This window comes from Lygodium microphyllum, chromosome 24, assembly GCF_053477565.2.
Source record: "Lygodium microphyllum isolate KBCC chromosome 24, Lygodium_microphyllum_v1.1.10, whole genome shotgun sequence".
NCBI classification, from domain to species: domain Eukaryota; kingdom Viridiplantae; phylum Streptophyta; class Polypodiopsida; order Schizaeales; family Lygodiaceae; genus Lygodium; species Lygodium microphyllum.
Window position 1 is genome coordinate 109,017,997 of NC_141158.1, and position 23,528 is coordinate 109,041,524.

Consider the following 23,528-nt stretch of genomic DNA (forward strand, 5'->3'; position numbering starts at 1 on the left):
CATGGTGATTTGCAAGAAGAGGTCTATATGGAGCAGCCACCAGGTTATGTGCATGCTGTTCATCCTGAGTTTGCTTGCAGGTTGAAGAAAGCCTTGTATGGCTTGAAGCAAGCACCTAGAGCATGGTCTGACAAGATAGGACAGTATCTTGTCACTATTGGCTTTCAGATTTCCAAGGCAGATTTTTCACTTTATGTGAGAAAAACAGAGAAAGGTATTATGCTACTTGTCATTTATGTTGATGATTTGATTATGACAGGTGACAGTGATGAAGATATCCTTCATGTGAAAATGCTATTGAAGCGGAAGTTTGAGATGAAGGATTTGGGCGAGCTGCGTTATTTCTTGGGCATTGAGGTGATTAGATCACCAAGTGGGATACGGCTCTTGCAGAGGCAGTATGGATTGGACATGCTGTCCAAATATGGGTGATTAGATCACCAAGTGGGATACGGCTCTTGCAGAGGCAGTATGGATTGGACATGCTGTCCAAATATGGGATGACAGGCTGTAAGCCTATTTCAGTTCCTTTGGAGCAGAATGTGAAGTTGAGCGCAGATGCAGGTGAGCTTCTGGAAGACCCTACTATGTACAGACGCATAGTAGGAAGTTTGATTTATATGACTATTACCAGGCCAGATTTGAGCTATGATGTTGGATTGGTAGGTCAGTTTATACAGGCTCCAAGGAAACCGCATTTGGATGCAGCTAGACGCATACTCAGGTATGTGAAGTCCACATTGCAATATGGACTACTTTATGAGACTGGGGTTCAGATACAGTTGCATGGATACACTGATGCTGATTGGGCTGGTAGTATTTCCGATAGACGATCTACCAGTGGATATGTGTTCTCTTTTGGGAGTGCTGCAGTCACTTGGAGCAGCAAGAAACAGCCTACAGTTGCCTTGTCGAGCACAGAGGCTGAGTACAGGGGCGCAGCAATGGCTACATGTGAGGTAGCTTGGTTGCATAAGCTAATTTATGATATGCATCAGCCTACAGATGGGCCAGTTGTCATTTATTGTGACAACATGAGTAGTATACACTTGGCAAATAACCCAGTTTATCATGCTAGAACAAAGCACATTGAGGTGCATTATCACTATGTGCGGAAGAGGGTTTTACTAGGTCTTATTGATCTAGTTTATGTCAGCACAGAGGATCAGGTAGCTGACATATTTACGAAGGCATTGGGTATAGAGAAGCTGCGCAAGTTCAGAGACCTGCTTGGTGTGCAGGAATTGGGATTGAGCTCGAGGGGGAGTGTTGAGATATCGAGCTCCACTCATGATATACCAGGGTGACCGTTGTGCATTTATGTCACCGACTTGTTAGCTGCAGATGCGGTTGGTACACCGCCCATGAATAATAGCTAGATGATAGCTATCCTTATCTACTCTAGTTCGTGGCTCGGTTAGTATGCCACCTTAGTTAGTTGAGTTTGGTTTTTGAGACCCATATATAGGGTTCTTCTATTTCTTTGTACGAGAGTTCTTTTTGGCTTACACAAACTAAGAAGAGGAAAATTGTTTTTAGCCTCCACCTTTGTGTGTATTCCCCCATTGTGCAAGCAAGAAAGCTACAAGTGAGACTCCTTCCTTCTCTCCCACAATCTTGACAGAAACACCCTTGGGCGAGAAGCTAACTGTGGAAAAGGTGGTAACACCCCGCAGTTCAGGATAGTCGACTCATCACCAGCATAACCTTTTCAGCAAGTAATTTGAAGCCACCTCCCTTGGTGCGCTGTCTCTGTAATATCAGTCCGTCTGTCCTTCTTAACAGACGACTCTTCTTACAAGTCATTGAAGTATAAGATTTGTTGGCTGCCTCCCTGGATACGCCTCATTTTCAAGATCCTGATGACAACAACAACCGACATGATCTTCATCACCAACCCCTTGAGTGATGCGAGATTTCATCCTAACAGGATGAGGATGTGCGTATGGGCTGCCCTCTGTATCTATCAGAGAGTGAGACAGAGGGTGGGGTGAGTGACCAGTCTTTCCCTTCAAATAAAATGATAGATGAGATGTGTGAACGGAGTGTTGCACGCACTGGATGGGCCTCTCAATGCACAACGCACGATTTGTTCCTGTGCACTGCACCATAAGGCTCCCTGGCCTTCCTTATTGCACTGTATGCCGGCACAGGGTGGGATGCACAGTTGCACCATCAAAAGCACATAAGGCATAAAACCTCTGTACAAGTGATGGTGAGGATTACATCAATGGGGTTCAGGAATGGGCTACCCTTTGTATCTTTCAACAGAGCGTGAGACAGAGGGTGGGCTAAGTGTGATTGGTGTTTCTTCAATTAATTATTGAGAGGTGAGGATTGAGGGACGTTACGACCATTGGAGTCAGGTATGTTTCTGTTCCCTATGCACACGAGGATGGGTCTCTGCCATCAGCACAGGACACGTCACTCTATTCTGTACACGACACTGCACGGCTCCATGGCCTTCCTGTTTGCACCTATGCCAGAGGGGTTTGACACACTGATGCACCATCGATTGTGCACCCTGGCATACTCTTTCTTTACCACCCCCTTGTCGATTCCTCAACTAGGTGTGAGCTCTGGGTTTTCATCATTATTTCCTCGAGTGATGTTAGTAATTTCCGAGTGATTGCTCTTTCATTCCATTTGCGTGATCGTGAGTTGAGTGCAATATCCCTCGTCATCGACAAATTTCCTGCAATTCCTTCAACCAACTACCTCCCTGGGAGCTGCCGTATGGTCCCTACCACAAAGGACGTGTGCTGTAAAGACACCTTGTTACCTCCTGCAGAGCCGACAATGCGACAAGACGCAACCTTGATAGTCGACATTACTCCTTGATAATATGGGCCAATTTTTTCTAACCCTACACCTTCTGTTTCTCAGTGACGGTCATGTCTTAAGTGTGGGGACGTTCGTGGTTGGTCTGATGTGTGGTACTAGGTCCTTGATGTTCGGTTTACCCTTCCTGCTAAGGTTTTAAGTGTGGGGACGTGTCCCTCAGCGTCTATGTTGCATACCCTCATACATATCCCTTACTATGATCATACATCTATGCCATGACTTCATTTTACCCTAATGGGGTCCCTTCCCCACTCTTCCATTTATTTCACCTTGTTCCCGGAGCTGTTTCTTGACCATTTGCCTTTATCCTTTGTTTTGTGATTTTTTCATGTGAACGCACCCTATGTCAAAGAGAATCACATCCAACCTTACAGCCGTGTTCGTCCCTTCAAACTCCTCCTTTTTCCTTTTTACAAACCCCTGTTCCGACAGACGGTTCTTAAGTTATTAATTTTTGAAGCAATTCCCATCAAATGGGCGATTTTCCATGTGCACGCGTCTTTATTGCTTCCGAACCCTGATCTGATGTGCCAGCCCTGTCCTACCCCTTCCCTCTGACATTTTTCATTTTTATTCCGTATCATTTCAATGCACAGTTGATCCATTATTAATTTTTACAAGTTTGTGGACCCTTTTCATGCCTATTTTTCACATTTTTCCATGTGAACCTGCCCTATTTGCACCGGAATTCCAGTTTAATTTGACAACCGTGTCCTACCAGCCTTTCCCCCACTTTTTCCTTTTTCCTCCCCCCTCTTCCGACTGCTGAATTGTTAGTTATTAATTTGTCCGAGTATCTTCGAATGTGTTTTTCGTGTTTATTCCACATGAACCCCTCCTAGTTCCTTTCCAACTGAGTTTTGATGTACCAGTCCTGTGAATCCCTTTCTTTTGGACATTTCTCATTTTTATTGTCCTCTATTCCGGTACACGGTTCTTTCCGTATTAATTTTCGAGTCCATTTTTTGGCCTGTTTTTGGAGTTTTTCCCATGTGAACGTGTCCTATCTCGATCTCTTATTCTGCACAATTTTCTTTCTTTCCGCATTTCGTTCCGATGAGCGGATTTTTCGATATTAATACCCGTATGTGTTTTCGGGCTTGTTTTTTGCATTTTTCCCATGTGAACACCCTGATTTTGCCCCAGACCCGGTGTTGCATGTTTCCATCATTTTTCCCTCCTCTCCGGCACATTTTTCATTTTTATGGATTTTCGATCCGATGTGTGGTTTGGATTTTATTAATTTTTATTCCTTTTTGCCGTGTGACCGCGTTTCTCGTGTCGCACGTGAACGCGCATGTTTTTGGTTTTACGCGCCTCGGGACACCTCCTGGCGTCTGTGGCTTGCGCATCGCCGTCCTTGCCCCGTTTGATCCCGTCATTGCAATTTTTTTAAAAACCGCGCCCCACGCATGCATACGGGACGAGGGTGCTTTTCTTTTTCACACCCATAACAAATTTATCTTTTTTTTAAAAACCAAAACCAACAAACAAACAAAAAAAAAACCCACATACAGCAACTACAACCCTCTTTAAAAAAAATTTTAAAAAACGCAACCCACCTTTTTTTTTAAAAAAACACCCACATCAAAAAACAAACAAGAACACACCTAACATACCAACACACATAACTAAAACGATTTTTAAAAAAACATAAACAAACACATCAATTCACATTTTTAAAAAAACTAATAAGAAAAAAAACCAAACAAAAAAAAACGAAAATGAAAAGAAACGAGCAAAAAAAAACACACACAAACCGTTTACTTGATTCGCCCTATGTCGCGTCATCCTCCTCGCGCCTTCCTCCAACCTCCCCACCATCGTTCCTCTCCTCCTTCCCCGCCAACCGCTACCCTGCCAACCGCCTCCTCCCTCTTCCGCGGCCCAATTCCCTCCAGCGTACCTCCTCTACACGCTCCTCCTCTCCCTCGTCGTCCTCCACACGCTCCACATGCTCCTCCCCTCCAGCGTCCCTCTTCCACACGCTCCTTTCTCTTCCCTACCGCCTCGCCCACAGCATCTCCTCCTCCTCCTCCTCCTCCTCCTCCTCCTCCTCCTCCTCCTCCTCCTCCTCCTCCTCCTCCTCCTCCTCCTCCTCCTCCTCCGCCATCGCCGGCCGTTCTCCCTTCTTCCCCCCCTGGTTAGTACTAACCTCCTTTAACATCACTTAAACAAACTAACATAACTTACACAGATTTCCCTTACTAACATCACTTACCCAAACTAACCTAACTAACATCACTTACACAGACTAACCTAACTAACATCACTTAAACAGATTAACCTATAACTTAACCAACTAACCTAACCTGATCAACTTAACCGACTAACCTCACCTAATTCATTTAACAAACTGAACTAACTTCATTGACTTAACCTACTAAGCTAACCTAATTAACTTACCATACTCAATTACCTAATTCACTTAGGTTACCCCCTTACAGCCCCCATTTCTACCCTTTCTCCTTTCTCCCTCTGTTGTTCCCACGCCGTGTATTTCAAATCTAAAAATTTATAGAAAAATTCCTTAAAAATTTTTAATATTATTGAAATCATTTGGAATATTTTTTAAAAAGAAAATTCAAGAAAATAAATTGCAAAAAATTCAAAACTTAAAAATTCATCCAAAAATATATGTAAAATGAGTAAAATTCATTAAAAATTGGTAAAAACTCAAAAATATTTTCAAAAAAATTCCAAAAAATTTCACAAATCCCTTTGCCCCTTTTGCCAATAATTTCTTAATTGAAAATGCTTTCATAAATGGCTAAATTATTATTTGAAGCCAAAACCCTAAATTTGATACTTTTCCTTATGAAAATTCATTTTAAATTCCAAAAATTAGCTGAAAAATCATGGATAAATTTAAACACATTGTTGACACTTGTTGGATTGCTGAAATTCTACCCTTACACTTGACAACATATTCATGTGTCCTATATCCCGATTTAATTATTTAAAAAAATAGAAAAAGAAAAAAATAACAAAATAAACAAAACAAAACCAAACCATATACACAATACAAATAGACCTAAAATGCAATTTTAAAAAAACAACAAATAAATAAAATAAATATTAAAAATAAATATAAAAATCAAACAAAAACACTAAAGTGCTTTATTTTTTCCAGTCAATGGTGTTTTTTTTTTATTAAAAAAAATTGGATTCCTTGCATTTGGGGACTACTCAATGCGCCTTCAGTCTATTGCATACACACCCCTACCATGTATTTATTTTTTAGCTTTATTCTTTTTCATCATCCCTTAATTACAATTAATTGCTAAAATGAACTATATTCATCCACTTTTTCACGCGCATTTGCGCTAAACACATAGTTTCTAATAACTTTAAAATCAACTAGTCGTTCACTTTGCACACACTATGTGCGCTTAAGGGGCACCTTAATTTTTAATAAAAATGAACCAGCCCGTCACAAAAAAACACGCGCTAGCAAAAAAACGCTCCACATCACAATTAATTTTTAATTAATAAATTTGCATTTAGAGACCCAGTCTGGGAATCGTAGTCTGGGTTTCGATAAAGCACCGTTTCACCCTAATAAATTGTAATTAAAATTTTAAAAAGGAACCGCCGTTTTCTTATTAAGGTTTATAACCTAATAAGATGTTACCCATTGTTAATAATTTCTTAAAATGAACCCTTCATTAAAACTATTTCCCTTCACTACACTTTTTTTCCCTTTTTTAATAAACACGCTTCGTGGGATGGGCGCGTAAAGTCCTCTTAGCTGAAATTGTTGGTTAAGGTTATGGTTAGGTCCTGATTAGGATTTTTATGGTATTATGGTTTGCTTATGTGCTACGATTACGGTGCGGTTTGCAGTTTTTCTTTCTTTTTTGCCTGATACGGGGTTTTGAGTGCCTGCTTGTTGCATCGCATGAAGTTTTCGGTCGTATATGTGTCGAGGTCATGCCGAATTTTTTCTAGGATGTGGGTTGTTTGGGGTGGTAAATTAATTAGTTACGTATTTGTGTGTGTCCTTCTTTTGCTTGATTTCTTTTTTATAGCTATTTTGGTTGTTTTGCAGGCATTCTTTCTGATTGTCTGTGTTGTGGTGTGTGTGTTTTCCATCTGAATGGCACCTCACGCTCCTCCTCCTATCCAGTATGTCCCGTTGATCAGTAAGGATTATTCTTCCTTACTAGCTTTTGAGCCTATAGCGAAAGCAGGACTTGCGACTTTCATGGCTGCTTCATTCCCATTAATTCCAGATGATCCATCTCTGTAGGATGAGTTTCTTGCATCATACAGTAAGAAGTCCGGCGTGGTTCATGGTGCTTCCATGGAATTGACACCCCGAGGGTTAGGGAAGGCTTTGTCTCTTCTCTACAAAGGAGAGCCCTTTGTTACAGCTAGGCAATTATTCTCCAATGATGAGATTTTCAAGTTGTTACAGAAGCAGACCAAAGAGATTCTGGATGTTAAGAAAGTGATAAACACTTCAGGAGTATCTTTTTCCATGATCACTGATCTTCTTTGGAAGTTAGTCTGTCAGTTCCTCCAAGACAGGTTTATGCCTGCCAAAATAGCATCCCATTATTTGTCCAAAGAACTCTTCACAACTTCCAGGATGGTGTTAAAAGGGGTGGCTATTAATTGGAGTACTTACCTGCTTACAAAGATGGACCAACATTTTGTCAAAGTAACAAGAGAGAATGTCACAAATGTCACTTATGGTTCCTACTTATATGCTTTCTTGACATACTCAGGCCTTAAGAAGGGTGTGCTTCCACCTCCTCCATCTGATCCAGTTCCTTCCCCTCCACCTTCAAAAGAGTCAGAACCTATTGACCTAGAGGATCTTGATTCCCCTCCTCCATTGGTCATTCAACGGAAGCACTTAAAGCGTGTGGCAGACAAAACTCCCTCAGTTCTTCCTTCAGTAACAATTCCTACTACTTCTGGCAGTGACCTCCCTACTTACCTCACATGTAACAATTTATTCAGGGCACATAGAGAGGGTTCTTTGGAAATATCAGTCCCTTCACTAAACAGTTTAGTGTCAGGAGATGCTATTCCATTCCTTTGTAATGACATCCAAAGTTCGATTGAACTTTCAGTAACAGCTTGTGTTCAACAGCTGTATGCTTCTTTCTATGAAGAATTGATGCAGTCCAAAGACCAATTGCATAAGGCAACCTCAGAGTTAGCCTCTGCTAAAGACACACTTGTAGATCTATTTAAGCAGATGGAGCGACAGACCCAAATGATTGAGACCCAGAGAGAAGAAATATCTTCTTTGAAGATTCAGTTAACAGAAGCTCAGTCAGAGGTCATTAAAATCTCGAAGCAAAAAGAGAAAATGTCCAAAGAAGCTCAAGAGTTTCAGACTCTTTTAGATGCAAAACTGTCAGCTTTACAGACTGCTCATAATACAGTGGAATCACAAGCTTCCCAGATTAAGCAGTTGCAGGACCAACTGGCACAGTCACGGTCCGTTCCTCCAAGCCCCAATGTTCCTATTATTCCTTCTATCTCTAAGCAGGACTTGGCAGTTCTCCAGAGACAGGCCACATTACATCCCTTGTTTCAAGATAAAGTGGAAAGATTGCAGTCCAGGATGGATTTATTATGGTCTACATTTGAGCACTTTTAGAAGTACGTTCCTCCGAACCATTCTTTCTTTGTCCACTATCAGTTGCAGAAGTTGGCCTTCTATATGAAGCTTTCAACGATGGATCTTCCTCTTCCAGAGGATGGTTGGAGTGGGGCTTGGTCTCCTGAGTTGCTGACAGAAGTGGTCCGTATGGTTTTTGAAGATTCTGTGACGACGGATACCATGTTGTTGTCTTACATGTATCTATGAGGTGATCTGTTGATTTCAGATGATGTAGATCTGGCCTGGTATGTGGGGGATGTGGTTTTGCAAGCTGTTTTGTATGTCAACTATTTAGAGTTGCGGATAGATGACATGTTCCAGTGTTATTCTTCAAAAGAGGCTACTTGCCCTAATCTTAGGTCGCGAGGACGCTTTCTTTCTAAGTGTGGGGATATGTTGAGAGTGAAAAAAGACTGAATTTTAAACTGATTTTTGTTGTTTTTTAGGACTGAATGATTTATTTTTTATGGATTTAGAGTGATGTATGGTTGATAATGGAAGTGTTTGAGAGTATTTTGGATGATATTGATTATGTTTTGGAAGTTCATGACGATTCTCAGTAGAGATATGAAGCTCTATAATGTTCTGATAGGTTCTGTTGAGGTTCTGATTGGTTCTATATAGCTTCTATTTTGTTCTGATTTTCTTATGTATGAAGCATGGATCGATGATTGATGAAGATTGAAATCTTTTGGAAGCTTATTGAATAGTTTTTGATAGTTTGGAATGGTTTTAGTATGAGTTATGAGGATTTTATGTTCTCTGATGACCTTTTGTAACCTTCTGTAAACCTTCTGTAGAGCTTCTGTCTCTGCACTGTCTCTACTCTGTAACTATTCTGTACCTGCTCTTGTATTGTACTGTATTGTTCAGTAGATCTTCTATAAGTGTTCTGTAGAAAGTATGTGTGACTTTGGGAAAGTTTTCTAACTTTTGGAAAGGATGAATCTAAGTTCAAAAGACCTCCGTTATCTTTCTTCCTCTTCGATGTTGTTGTCATCATTAGCCTGATCTGGTGCTCTCATTGATGCTCTGGGTTGCGTGCAGGGATTGATCAGTCCATTATCATTGTATTAGCATTCTTCTTGAATTAGTGCAGTATTCTGCTTACTCTCTCTCTCTCTCTCTTTTTCGTAAAAGGTAATTGTATTACTTACAAAAAAAAGATACAAGTTTACATGATTACAAGATACACGAGGGCTCTAAGCCAACGTGTATCTTCTGCTCACTCTCTCTCTCTCTCTCTCTCTCTCTCTCTCTCTCTCTCTCTCTCTCTCTCTCTCTCTCTCTCTCTCTCTCTCTCTCTCTCTCTCTCTCTCTCTCTCTCTCTTTTCGTAAAAGGTAATTGTATTAATTACGGAAAAATACAAGATTACTTGATTACAAGATAGTTGATGACACTAAGCCATCAGGTGAAGAAGTTCTCTCGCTCTCTCTCTCTCTCTTTCTGATTACAAGAGGCACGAGGGTCCTAGGCCAACGTGTGGAAAATCCCCGTAGTAATGCACTAAAAAAGTTACACCAATCATGGCAACGACCCAGAGGCAATTGCCATATGCCAAGGAAGCAAATCCTCCCAAGGGAGCAAGTCGGCGTGTCGGATGAGATCTAGCTGCCAATGCAAGAGGCCTTTAAGCCTGGCAATATGGCGCGGTACATTAAAGGCCGAATCAAAGAGAAAAGCATTGCACGTGGTCCAAATGTGCCAGCATCCCCAGTATCTGAAAAAGTGAAATAATATCTTCATATGCAACTGTGGCGGTGTGGGATACTTCGGGCGCACAAAAACCCAGTCGAAAGGAGTTAGTGAGGACCCCACCACAGTGCGCCAAATGTGCGACAAGAGTGACCAGATATTCTTGGCGAGCGGGCAAGAAAGAAAACGATGTCGAGCCGATTCCGCCGTTGTGGTACAGAAGAAGCAATTGCCATTTGAGATGCGACGCTTGGCAAGGGCCGAGGCAAGAGGAAGACCACCAATCATTACCCGCCAAAGAAAGACCTTGCATTTGAAAGGTGCCTTATTCAGCCAGCCCTCCATCAGCGTTGTCTGCCACCATGTCAGTGATTTTCGCAGTCCCCAAACAGTATTAGCTTTGTCACCCAGCCATTGGTGATCCTGAATGAAAAGATGATACACCTGATTAGTAGAGGCCTTTTCCAGACTCAACCGGCCGGCAAGGTCCCAGTCCTGCCAAGGGCGATCCACAGCCAGGGCAGGAAAGGGCTGCCTACCCTGAAGCTCCGCCGAAAGCTTTCCCCATAAATCACGGTATCCGCGCGGGATCTTGAAAAGTCGCCTAGCAGTCCGACACGATACGAGGACATTGCGCGTGGCAAGGGTAGCATCCGCAACCGACGTCACACCTAAACGGGCCATGCGGTTAAATCTCAGTCTGAGCTGATGTTTATCTTCCCATGAAAGTAGTCTCGATACTGCCAACAATTCCAGCTGAAAGGAGTTAGTATGCAAGCCGTCCCCTACTGGGTGCCAACGGGCCTTTTGGAGCACCACTTTCCAAGAGCCGACCAAGTGCAGTAACAAAGCGGAAGAGGGACTGGAAAAACGGGAGTCAGCATTAAGGACATGCCACCAGGAGGCCCGAAGCCAGGGTGTTACCATGGCGGAGCCCGCTGTCCTCAAGAAAATAACGGGCTATGATGGTCCACGGGTGATGATCCACACACATGGCACGAAAAAGGGACCAACGGAGAGCTAGCATATGATTTTCTGCATCCAAAAGAGCTCCACCACCCATGCGCTTAGGGGTACATGTATGTGACCATGAAATCCATGAAATGCCTGCCTGCAGTGAATCCTTCTTCCATAGCATGAAACGGATGGGATGAGTGAGAGCCTTCAAAGTAGTAGGCGTCCATGGCAACAATGGCAGGAAATACGATAGCATTGGGAGCATAATTGACTGAGCCACTTTGAGGCGGACATGGAAGGGCCACGCTTGCGACTTCCAATACATAAACTTTGCCGCCAGTTTTTGTGAAATCCAGTCCAGCAGGTCCTTTGGCCGTACATCCACCCCCACTGGGTATCCAAGATGCCTGACAATAGAGCCACGGGAAACCACCTGGCCTTGCCAGCCTAATGACTGTAAATCAGGCTCCGTGCAACTGAGAATGGCTGACTTAAAGGCATTGATGCGAAGCCCAGAGGCCTGACCAAAAAGCGTCCAAACATCTAATGCCTTGCGAATGTTGTCCCTGTCCGCCTGCAAAATCATAAAGGTGTCATCAGCCAACGATTGGCTAATGAAGTGCTGGCCCAAAGGAAGAGACAACCCTGCCAGCTGAGCAGAATCTGCCATGGAAGATAACATTGAAAGGACCGGGTGAGTCGCCAGGGCAAAGAAGAGAGGACTCAAAGGACAACCCTGTCTGACTGAGCGTGCAAGGACAAAGGGCTCGGTAAACCCACCATTGAGCATAACTCTGGATGAAGCCGCAACACTAATGGTGTAGATCAATCGGGACATTCGGGTACCAAAGCCCATAGCAGACATGAGATCTGCAATGAAAGACCAGTCCACATAATCAAACGCCTTTTCCAAGTCCAATTGAATCAATACCACTTCCTGACCGGAGTGTCGCGCATAGTCAATAGCCATTTGCACATTTAAGATATTATGCAGAATGTTGCGGCCCTTAATGAAACCATATTGGAGAGGATGCACAATAGCGGGAAGGTGCTTGTGAAGCCGATTCGCAAGCACTTTGGAGTAGATTTTATACATGGAGCCCATCAAAGAGATTGGTCTCCAGTGTTGCAGCTTTGACGGCGAAGGGACCTTTGGAATCAGTTTGATAAGGCCTTCTTTCCATGAGGAGGGCATGACCCCCGTTTCCCAAACCTGCTGAAACATGACCACCAATGGCTTCACCAACTGGGTGGCCGAGCTTTGAAAGAATTCATTAGTGAGACCATCCCAGCCAGGACTTTTATCCGTCGGCAGGTGCAACAAAACATCCATGACCTCCTCCTCGCAAATATCCGCCTCCAAAGTGGCTTGCATATCCAATGGAACCTGCTGGCGGACCAGATGATAGAAGACCGAGCGGGCATGCATAAACTGGCTAGAAGGCAAGGGAGAAGAACCAAGAAGTTCCATAAAATAATTTCTACACATATTGACAATGGACTGCGGATCAGTGACCATGCGACCCTCCGAATCCTGGAGTCTGGTCATATTGTCGCGAGCCGGAGACGCATGCAAGGCGCGAAAGAACTTATGAGACTGGCAGGCACTATCTTGCAATGTGTCAGTCAAGTTATGCAGCTTGGCCTGCTGATAAGATTTCAACTGAAATACTTGAAGAAGATGGGCCAAATGCCTCTCCAATGACAGCAGAAAATCATCATCTGGGGAATCCAGGAGCAAGGAACGGACCAAAGCCAATAACTCCTCTGCTGCAGATAGACGACGGCGACAAAGCGAGGCATGATGGATCCCATACTGCCGAGCAACACGCTGTACATTAGAGAGCAACCGTGCAAATGAAGGCAAGCCCTCAGAGGCGAAGTCCAATAAGAACCTCTCAATCAATTGCTGCATATAGCCCTGAAAAATTGAATGCTTCAAATAAGAGGAGTTGAAACGTAAAGGGAGCCTATCCAGCAACTGAATAAAAGGTGCAATAGATTGTGCCCGCATCTCCAGCTGGAGGGGGAAATGATCCGACAACGCATACTGCTGCAAGACCTTCATTTCCAGCATCTCGGGAAGAAAATCGTCCCCCTGCATGATATACATTCTGTCCAGCCGCGACCAAGTAGTTGCATATTGTGCGGAATGAAAAGTAAACCCTGAAAAAGAAGGGTGAAGCCACGACCAAAGATCCTGCTTAAGTACGTGCAAAGCAAAGGAATTCCACACCCGGCTTTCCGGCGCATCCATTACCGAATGCGCTGAAGTGGACTGAGAAGAGTGAATACACATATTGAGATCTCCCATCAAAAGTCCCCTTCGGCCAAGTGACATGGAGGCCTGCAAAGTGGACCAAAGATCCCGTCGGGATGCGGGATCATTCGGCGCATAGAGGCCCAATAACCATAAAATCTCTCCTTCAAATAAGACTTCGATAACCAGAAAGCGGCCCTGCACATCATTTTTAATAAGGACAGGCTGATATTTCTCATGGACAATCATCAGCACGCCCGAATAGTGCGTAGCATGGGTGCCTGCATAAAACAGACGGAATCCATGACAATCCACAACTTTTCCTGCTTCACCGTGACTTTTGTGCTCAACTGCACACAATACATCCCACTGGTTTTCATGCAAGACGGTCCACATGGCATGTTGCTTATGGCGAGAGCAAATGCCTCGCACATTCCACGTGGCTATCTTCATATATCTTCAAAAAAGGAAGTCAGGAACGAGGCACCTGTTGCCTCGATTTCACCTTTTCCGCGAGAGCATCCAGGACGCCCTCATCCAGAAAATCAGCCAATACTGCAAACGAATTCTGGCGACCTGCTTTAGAGGTAGAGGGTAAATCCACTGCCTTGGGAGTCGGGCGGGGATAACGCCGATCCCAGGGTGTAATCACATTGCCTTTGGTATCAAACGCCAGCTTAGCAAGAGGGCCTTTGGGACCGTCAGTATAGACTTTCCTTGGAGCCTGATTACGGGGGGCAGACGGGGCCGTAGTGCGCGGAGCCTGCTGTGAAGTGACCATTTCTTTTCTGCGCGTATACGTGCGCACGGAATCCTGGGAAGCAGTAGGCCCAGGATCTGCCAGGCCTGCATCCAACTTTTTACCTTTTTTGGGACGTGCCTCAATCCAGTCCGTGCGACGGGAATCCAAACCCAGGACCGGTTGTTTGCCTTTATCCATGACATGAGGTGACTGAAGGGCTTCCTGGGGCGGGGCATCAAGCACCATGTCATCCTTGGGCAGCACAACCTGCGCATCCTCCAAAGACGGTTGCCTTTCAGGGCATTCAGCCATGAAATGCCCCAATTTCCCACATGAAAAGCAGTGCCCCGCAAAGTTGCCCCATTTCAAGCGAAAATGCAGAGGATGCATGCCTGAACAATTGAGGCGAAGCCACGCGGGCCTTTTCCTGGCCGTGTCCCATAACATGCATAAACGGTTCCGGTTCATTGCCCTGAGGCTTGGGGGAACCAGCACTGTTCCCACAACCGCCATCGCATCCTTCAACATTGGCCAATAGACCGCCGGACAATTTTCCACTTCCACCCACACCGGGCATTCTCGTTGAAGCAGACGCTGGAAGTCGGCCATGGGGCGCCATGGTACAACATGGACCAGGCGGCGATCAAATAATAGTGGCAACTTGGACAGGAGCTCAGCTCGATGCGTTTCCGATTTCAACAGCACCTCATAAAAGCCGCGAGGTCCAAGGAAGATCTCCTCAACACACTCCCCTTGCAATAAATGGTGCATCCACTGGCGAATATGCGACAGCACTGGGATCCTGCCAGTGAAGAAAAGGATAACTGCACGATCATAAAAAACCGAGAAGGATCGCAAGACTGATTTGGGGTCCACCGTAGCTTCCAGCACATCATCCGTTCCCGCTTCAGAAAAAGATTCAGTATTATGCTGGACATAATCGCCAAGCAGAGTATTGGCAAAGTCTAGCAAATGCTCCCAGTCAATTTCCTGCGAATCCACAGGATCAGAGGCCACTTGCGCATAGGAACGTTCCTGAGGACCCATTGGCTCATCAGAAGTATGCTTGGAGCGTTTGCCAGCAGGTGGCAGTTCAGAACCCGGCAGTTCAGAACCCGGAGGCAGCTCCTCCGTGCATAGCACCATATCCTCTGGCTCCTCTGCATCGGAATCAGGGCCAAGGGCTGCCACCGTCCGGTCGAGAAAATCCATATCTAGGCCAGCCATACTGCTGTCTTCTCGCTCGCGCTCTCTCTCTCGCTCTCGCTCTCTTTCTTTCCTGTACAGCGGCGCTGTCCAAGGGCGGATTCCACAAACACAGCCAATGAAACCGGAGCTTTACCTGTCAGCATGAGTCGTGGCCTGTCCCAAGAACGCGTGTGGCAGGGCGCAACCCTAACAATGCACGGGCCTGAGGGTGGAACACAGGTCTGGCAGTCGACGGCAGCGTGGGATAGTCGAGGGCGCAGGGCAGGGGCCTCGCCAGCAGAAACCCTAAACACAGAGGGCGAACGGGCGAGACGCAGGTGCAGAGCCCGCCGCTTAGGCGGGCGATAGCAGGGCGGGGGCCGCTGGCGATGGGCCGACCAGCAGCGGGGCGGGGGACTCAATTGCAGCCGACGGGGCGTTGGAGATAAGCAACGGGGCGCCAGAGGCAGCCGCAGCCGACGGGGCTTCAGGGGCAGGCGACGGGCCTGCGGGCGACGGCCAGACGGCAGCTGCAGGTGACGACGGGGAACCAGACGATCAGGCGCTGACGACAAGGAACCAGGCGATGGCGACGCTGGCGACGCATCTTCTCTCTCTCTCTCTCTCTCTCTCTCTCTCTCTCTCTCTCTCTCTCTCTCTCTCTCTCTCTCTCTCTCTCTCTCTCTCTCTCTCTCTCTCTCTCTCTCTCTCTCTCTCTCTCTCTCTCTCTCTCTCTCTCTCTCTCTCTCTCTCTCTCTCTCTCTCTCTCTCTCTCTCTCTCTCTCTCTCTCTCTCTCTCTCTCTCTCTCTCTCTCTCTCTCTCTCTCTCTCTCTCTCTCTCTCTCTCTCTCTCTCATTATTGTGCCGCTCTTTAAGAGTGGAGACCCCGCGCTACCTAGTAACTACCGAACTATCATGATTGGACACATGCTGGCCAAGATATATGGCTCTATCGTGGAACAAGCGTTGAGTGAATGGGCCGAGATGCATGGCCTGAGGTCAAAAGGCCAGGCTGGCTTCAGGAGGGGATATACAACTCTAGACCATATCTTTACGTTGAGGGCAATCATTGAAGAAGGCAAGGCATTCAAGAAAAAGATCTATTGCTGTTTTGTGGACTTTCGCAAGGCCTTTGACACAGTGCCACGTGCTAGACTCATGAAAAGAATGCAAAACATTGATGTGCCCGTAGAGATACAGTGGAGTATCTATGCCCTATATGAGACAGTGACAGGCAGAGTACGAACACCTGAGGGCATCTCAGATACAGTCAATAGCACCATTGGGGTGAAACAAGGCTGTCCACTTTCACCGACACTTTTTGGGCTGTATATAGATGAAATTTCAGAATATGTGGATAGGACAGGTGGGGCCGGAGCCAGCCTAGCTGGAGCGCTGATACCATTACTGCTTTATGCCGATGATATTGTACTTATATCTGACTCACCTGAGGGACTAAATAGACACTTGGATGCATTATCAGCTTTTTGCAGAGATAGAGATCTTAAGGTGAACCTTGGGAAAACTAAAGTTATGGTATTTAACACTTCAGCTGCTTGGGTGACAAGAGCTGAGCACCAGTTTACTTTTGACGGAGAGCCAGTGGAGATGGTTAGGCAGTATGTTTATTTGGGGGTCACATTGAAGGGACCACAGTTCTCTTGGAGAGAGACATCAGAGGCTCGTTTGGCAAAAGCATATGCAGCCTTAGGGGCATTGGAGAGGCAATGTGCTCACATACAATTTCATGAGCCACGCACCAAACTGTGGCTTTTTGACACCTTGGTTACACCCACACTCCTATATGGGGCAGCTATTTGGGGTCCGAGTCTGTTTCACACGAGGAGACAGCCTTTGGGAGACCAGGATGGACCAGAGAAGGAATACTATGATGGATGGGAGCATATGGAAAGACCACTGGTCATGATGATCTCACGCATGATACGAGCGAAGAGCTCGACCCCACATGAGATTATCAGAGTTGAGTTGGGGGCATCACCCATGGTGGCTGAGGCCTTGGTTCAGGCAGTGACTTTCATACATAGACTATGGGAGCTCCCCCAAGATAGATACCCACGGCTAGCCCTGGCCTCTTCTAGACAACTAGCAGCAGACGGTGACAAACACTGTTGGTATGCTCAGATGAGTACATGGATGCGTCTACATGGTCTGCAGATTGACAGACTACCCCCCTTTGACTATAGCCTGGATTGCCCTATACTTGACCTAAGCCGATCAGAGCTAATTCATGTGATCAGAGCAGACATACTGAAGTTAGATACGGAGAAGACCTGGATCCGACCCCCCTCGCCCCATGGCACGAGGATGGCACACTACCAGACCCACTTCCTCCAGGTATCTGAGGATGGTTTCATCACCCGACCCAATTACATGGACACACAGCTGCTTCATGGACTACGCACAGCTATTGGTCAGATCCGCACCTCATCCCACCACCTGAGGATTGAGACAGGCAGATGGGAGGGTATACAGACAGAAGAACGCATATGCCCACTATGCGACAGAGAGCCAGAGACAGAGGAACACTACATCTGCAGATGCACTGTATATTACGACATACGAGGTAGATACCACTGTCTGTTTCGAGAGGGTTTTGGACCCCTGAGACGGATCATGCAGTATGAGGATCAGAGATGCTTGGGATTTTTCCTCTTGGAGCTCCAAAGGCGCAGAGCAACAATTCTACGGAGTAGGAGGCCCCCATAGCTCGGCTCACATAGACAGAGAGCAGTCACTGACTTTTTCATGGATATACGACAGAGTATGGCAGATACCACTACTACTGCCACACAGCCTACAGGAGTACATCATCATTGGACCTCATCTTCTGTAGGTGTCCCTTTGGATAGAGCAGTGGCACTTAGCCGGTCTAGGCGCCCACGTCCACCCGGACGAAGGCCTAGACATCCACACCACAGACAAATTAAAGCCATCATTGAGCGCCACAGGAGACAGATGCCAAGACGCCTTAGCTATGCAGAGATACACTTCCCTAGAGAACAGACATATCATTGATGGAGAATTTTCCTTTCTCTACTCTCACTTTCAGATCACTGACATGTTTCCCTTTTATGGGACACTATTTCATTTCATTTCCTTTTCAGTCTTATAGGCATGTTTTTCATCTTTTTCTCGTTCTAGATGAGAAACACACCATCATTGTATGTACTGCTTTGGTCTCATAGGCCACATTGGCCTTTTAGAGACGTTAATATACTCTCTCTCTCTCTCTCTCTCTCTCTCTCTCTCTCTCTTTTTTTTCGTAAAAGGTAATTGTATTAATTACGAAAAAAAGTACATGATTACTTGATTACAAGATACATGAGGACAATCTAAGTCATCATGTGAAGAGATTCTAAGCACTACAAGTTACAACGTCGTGGCAAGGATGCAGAGGATTTCCTGATTACAGGATACACGAGGGCCCTAGGCCAACATGTGGGGAAACCCCGTAGCAATGCACTGAAAAGGTTACACCAATCATGGCAACGACCCCGAGGCAATTGCCATATGCCACGGATGCAAATCCTCCCGAGGGAGCAGGTCGGAGTGTCGGATAATATCTAGCTGCCAATGCAAGAGCCCTTTAAGCCTGGCAATATGTCGGGGTACATTAGAGGCCGAATCAAAGAGAAAAGCATTGCGCGTGGTCCAAATGTGCCAGCATCCCCAATATCTGAAAAAGTGAAATAAGATCTTCTCATGCAACTGTGGCGGTGTAGGATACTTCGGGCGCACAAAAACCCAGTCGAAAGGAGTTAGCGAGGACCCGACCACCGCGCGCCAAATGTGCGACAAGAGCGACCAGATATTCTTGGCGAGCGGGCAAGAGAGAAAACGATGTCGGGCCGATTCCGCCGGTGTGGTACAGAAGAAACAATTGCCATTCGAGATGCAACGCTTGGCAAGGGCCGAGGCCAGAGGAAGACCACCAATCATCACCCGCCAAAGAAAAACCTTGCATTTGAAAGGCGTCTTATTTAGCCAGCCCTCCATCAGCGTTTTCTGCCACCATGACAGCGATTTCCGCAGTCCCCAAACAGTATTAGCTTTCTCTCCCAGCCATTGGTGATCTTGAACAAGAAGATGATACACCTGATTAGTAGAGGCCTTTTCCAGACTCAGGCGGCCTGCAAGGTCCCAGTCCTGCCAAGGGCGGTCCACAGTCAAGGCAGGAAAGGGTTGCCGACCCTGAAGTTCCGACGAAAGCTGCTCCCATAAATCACGGTATCCACGCGGGATCTTGAAGAGTCGCCGAGCAGTCCGAAAAGATACGAGGACATTGCGAGTGGCAAGGGTAGCATCCGCCACCGACGTCACACCTAAACGGGCCATGCGATTAAATCTCGGTCTGAGTTGATGTTTATCTTCCCATGAAAGGAGTCTCGATACTGCCAACAATTCCAGCTGAAAGGAGTTAGTCTGCAAGCGGTCCCCTGCTGGGTGCCAACGGGCCTTTTGGAGCACCACTTTCCACGAGCCGACCAAGTGCAGTAACAAAGAGGAAGAGGGACTGGAAACACGAGAGTCCGCATTAAGGACATGCCACCAGGAGGCCCGAAGCCGTGTGTTACCATGGCGGAGCCCGCTGTCCTCAAGAAAATAGCGGGCTATGATGGTCCATGGGTGATGGTCCACACACATGGCACGAAAAAGGGACCAGCGGAGAGCTAACATATGAGTGTGTGCATCCAAAATAGCTCCTCCACCCATGCGCTTAGGGGTACATGCGTGTGACCATGAAATCCAGGAAATGCCGGCTTGCAGTGAATCCTTCTTCCACAACATGAAACGGATGGGATGCGTGAGGGCCTTCAAAGTAGTAGGCGTCCATGGCAGCAAAGGCAGGAAATAGGTAAGCATCGGAAGCATGATTGTCTGGGCCACTTTGAGGCGGACATGGAATGGCCACGCTTGTGACTTCCAATACATAAACTTCGCCGCCGGTTTTTGTGAAATCCAGTCCAGCAGGTCTTTTGGCCGTACATCCACCCCCAATGGGTATCCAAGATGCCTGACAATGGAGCCACGGGAAACCACCTGGCCTTGCCAGCCTAAGGACTGCAAATCAAGCTCCGTACAACTGAGGATGGCTGACTTAAGGGCATTGATGCGAAGGCCAGAGGCCTGACCAAAGAGTGTCCAAACATCTAATGCCCTGCGAATGTTGTCCCTATCCGCCTGCAAGATCATAAAGGTATCGTCAGCCAAAGATTGGCTAACGAAGTGCTGACCCAACGGAAGAGACAGCCCGGCCAACTGAGCAGATGCTGCCATGGAGGATAACATGGAAAGGACCGGGTGAGTCGCCAGGGCAAAAAAGAGCGGGCTCAAAGGACAACCCTGTCTGACTGAGCGCGCAATGACAAATGGCTCTGTAACTCCACCATTAAGCATAACTCTGGAGGAAGCCTCAGCACTAATGGTGTAGATCAGTCGGGACATGCGGATACCAAAGCCCATAGCCGACATGAGGTCTGCAATGAACGACCAGTCCACATAATCAAATGCCTTTTCCAAGTCCAATTGGATCAATACCACTTGCTGACCGGAGTGCCGCGCATAGTCAATCGCCATTTGCACATTTAAGATATTATGCAGAATGTTGCGGCCCTTAATGAAGCCATATTGGAGAGGATGCACAATAGCTGGAAGGTGCTTGTGAAGCCGATTCGCCAGCACTTTGGAGTAGATTTTATACATGGGGCCCATCAAAGAGATTGGTCTCCAGTGTTGCAACTTTGACGGCGAAGGGACCTTTGGAATTAGTTTGATAAGGCCTTCTTTCCATGAGGAGGGCATGACCCCCGTTTCCCACACTTGCTGAAACATGGCCACCAATGGCTTCACCAACTGCGTGGCCGAGGTCTGAAAGAATTCATTAGTGAGACCATCCTAGCCAGGACTTTTGTCATTCGACAAGTGCAACAAAACGTCCATAACCTCTTCCTCGCAAATATTCGTCTCCAAAGCGGCTTGCATATCAAGTGGAACCTACTGGCGGACCAGTTGATAGAAGACCGAACGGGCATGCGTAACCTGGGTAGAAGGCGAGGAAGAGGAACCAAGGAGTTCCATAAAATAGTTTCTGCAAATAGTGACAATGGTTTGCGGATCCGTGACCATGCGACCTTCCGAATCCTGGAGTCTGGTCATATTTTCGCGAGCTGGAGACGCATGCAAGGCACGAAAGAACTTATGAGACTGGCAGGCGCTGTCTTGCATTGTGTCCGTCAAGTTGTGCAGCTTGGCCTGTTGATAAGATTTCAACTGAAACACTTGAAGAAGATGGGCCAACCGCCTCTCCAGAGACAGCAGAAAATCATCATCAGGGGAATCCAGGAGCAAGGAACGGACCAACGCCAACAGGTCTTCTGCTGCATGTCGACGCCGGCGACAAAGTGAGGCATGATGGATCCCATACTGGCGAGCAACTCGCTGCACATTGGAGAGCAGTCGTGCAAATGAAGGCAAGCCCTCCGAGGCGAAGTCCAATAAGAACCTCTCAATCAGCTGCTGCATATAGCCCTGGAAAATTGAATGCTTCAAATAAGAGGAGTTGAAACGTAAAGGGAGCCTATCCAGGAATTGCAGAAAAGGTGCAATAGAGAGTGCTCGCATCTCAAGCTGGAGGGGAAAATGGTCCGACAACGCATATTGCCGCAAGACCTTCATCTCCAGCATCTCGGGAAGAAAATCATCGCCCTGCATGATATATATTCTGTCCAGTCGCGACCAGGTAGTTGCATATTGTGCGGAATGAAAAGTAAACCCTGAAAAAGAAGGGTGAAGCCACGACCAAAGATCTTGCTTGAGCACGTGCAAAGCAAAGGAATTCCACACCCGGCTTTCCGGCGTATCCATTACCGAATGCCCTGAAGTGGACTGTGAAGAGTCAACACACATATTGAAATCGCCCATCAAGAACCCCCTTCGGCCGAGTGACATGGAGCCTTGCAAAGTGGACCAAAGATCCCGTCGGGATGCGGGATCATTCGGAGCATAGAGGCCCAACAGCCATAAAATCTCTCCTTCAAATAAGACTTCGATCACCAGAAACCGGCCCTGCACATCATTTTTAACAAGGACAGGCTGATATTTCTCATGGACAATCATCAGCACGCCCGAATAGTGCGAAGCATGAGTCCCTGCATAAAACAGACGAAATCCATGACAATCTATCACTTTCCCTGCTTCACCGTGACTTTTGTGCTCAACTGCACACAATACATCCCACTGATTCTCGTGCAAGACGGTCCACATGGCATGTTGCTTATGGCGAGAGCAAATGCCTCGCACATTCCACGTGGCTATCTTCATGTATTCTCAAAGAAGGAAGTCAGGAACGAGGCGCCTGCTGCCTCGATTTCACCTTTTCCGCGAGAGCATCCAGGACACCCTCATCCAGAAAATCAGCCAATACAGCGAAAGAATTCTGGCGACCTGCTTTGGAGGTAGAAGGGAAATCCACTACCTTGGGAGAGGGGCGGGGATAACGCCGATCCCAGGGTGTAATAACATTTCCTTTGGCATCGAACGCCAGCTTGGCAGGTGGGCCTCTGGGGCCGTCGGTATAGGCTCTCCTTGGAGACTGATTGCGAGGGCCCGACGGGGCCGTAGGACGCGCAGCCTGCTGTGGAGTGGGCATGTCTTTCCGGCGCGTATACGTGCGCACGGAATCCTGGGAAGCGGGAGGCCCAGGATCTGCCAGGCCTGCATCCAACTTTTTACCTTTTTTAGGACGTGCCTCAATCCAATCAGTGCGACCGGAATCCACACTCAGGACCTGTTGTTTGCCTTTATCCATGACATGAGGAGACTGAAGAGCTTCCTGGGGCGTGGCATCAAGCACCATGTCGTCCTTGGGCAGCGCAACCTGCGCATCCTCCGAAGACGTCTGCTTTTCAGGGCATTCAGCCATGAAATGCCCCAGTTTTCCACATGAAAAGCAGTGGCCCGCAAAGTTGCCCCATTTTAAGCGAAAATACAAAGGATGCATGCCCGAACAATTGAGGCGAAGCCACGCGGGCCTTTTCCTGGCCGTGTCCCAGAGCATGCATAAACGGTTGCGGTTCATGGCCCTGAGGCTTGGGGGAACCAGCACTGTTCCCACAGCTGCCATCGCATCCTTCAACATGGGCCAATAGACCGCCGGACAGTTTTCCACCTCCACCCACACCGGGCATTCGCGTTGAAG

The 23,528-nt window shown here is 46.8% G+C and overlaps 1 protein-coding gene across 29 annotated transcripts in view; it reads right to left on the reverse strand.

The window, feature by feature from the left end:
• Positions 1-23,528, reverse strand: part of LOC148015508 (uncharacterized) — a 212,875-nt gene that overhangs the window by 109,015 nt on the left and 80,332 nt on the right. The window contains exon 3 of one of the 29 annotated variants that reach the window (XR_015688338.1): positions 4,943-4,984. The exons of the other annotated variants lie outside the window; for them this stretch is intronic. The gene's annotated coding sequence lies outside the window, so the exon portion shown is untranslated. Of the gene's footprint in view, positions 1-4,942; positions 4,985-23,528 lie in introns of those variants that run through there. 29 annotated transcript variants of the gene reach the window in all.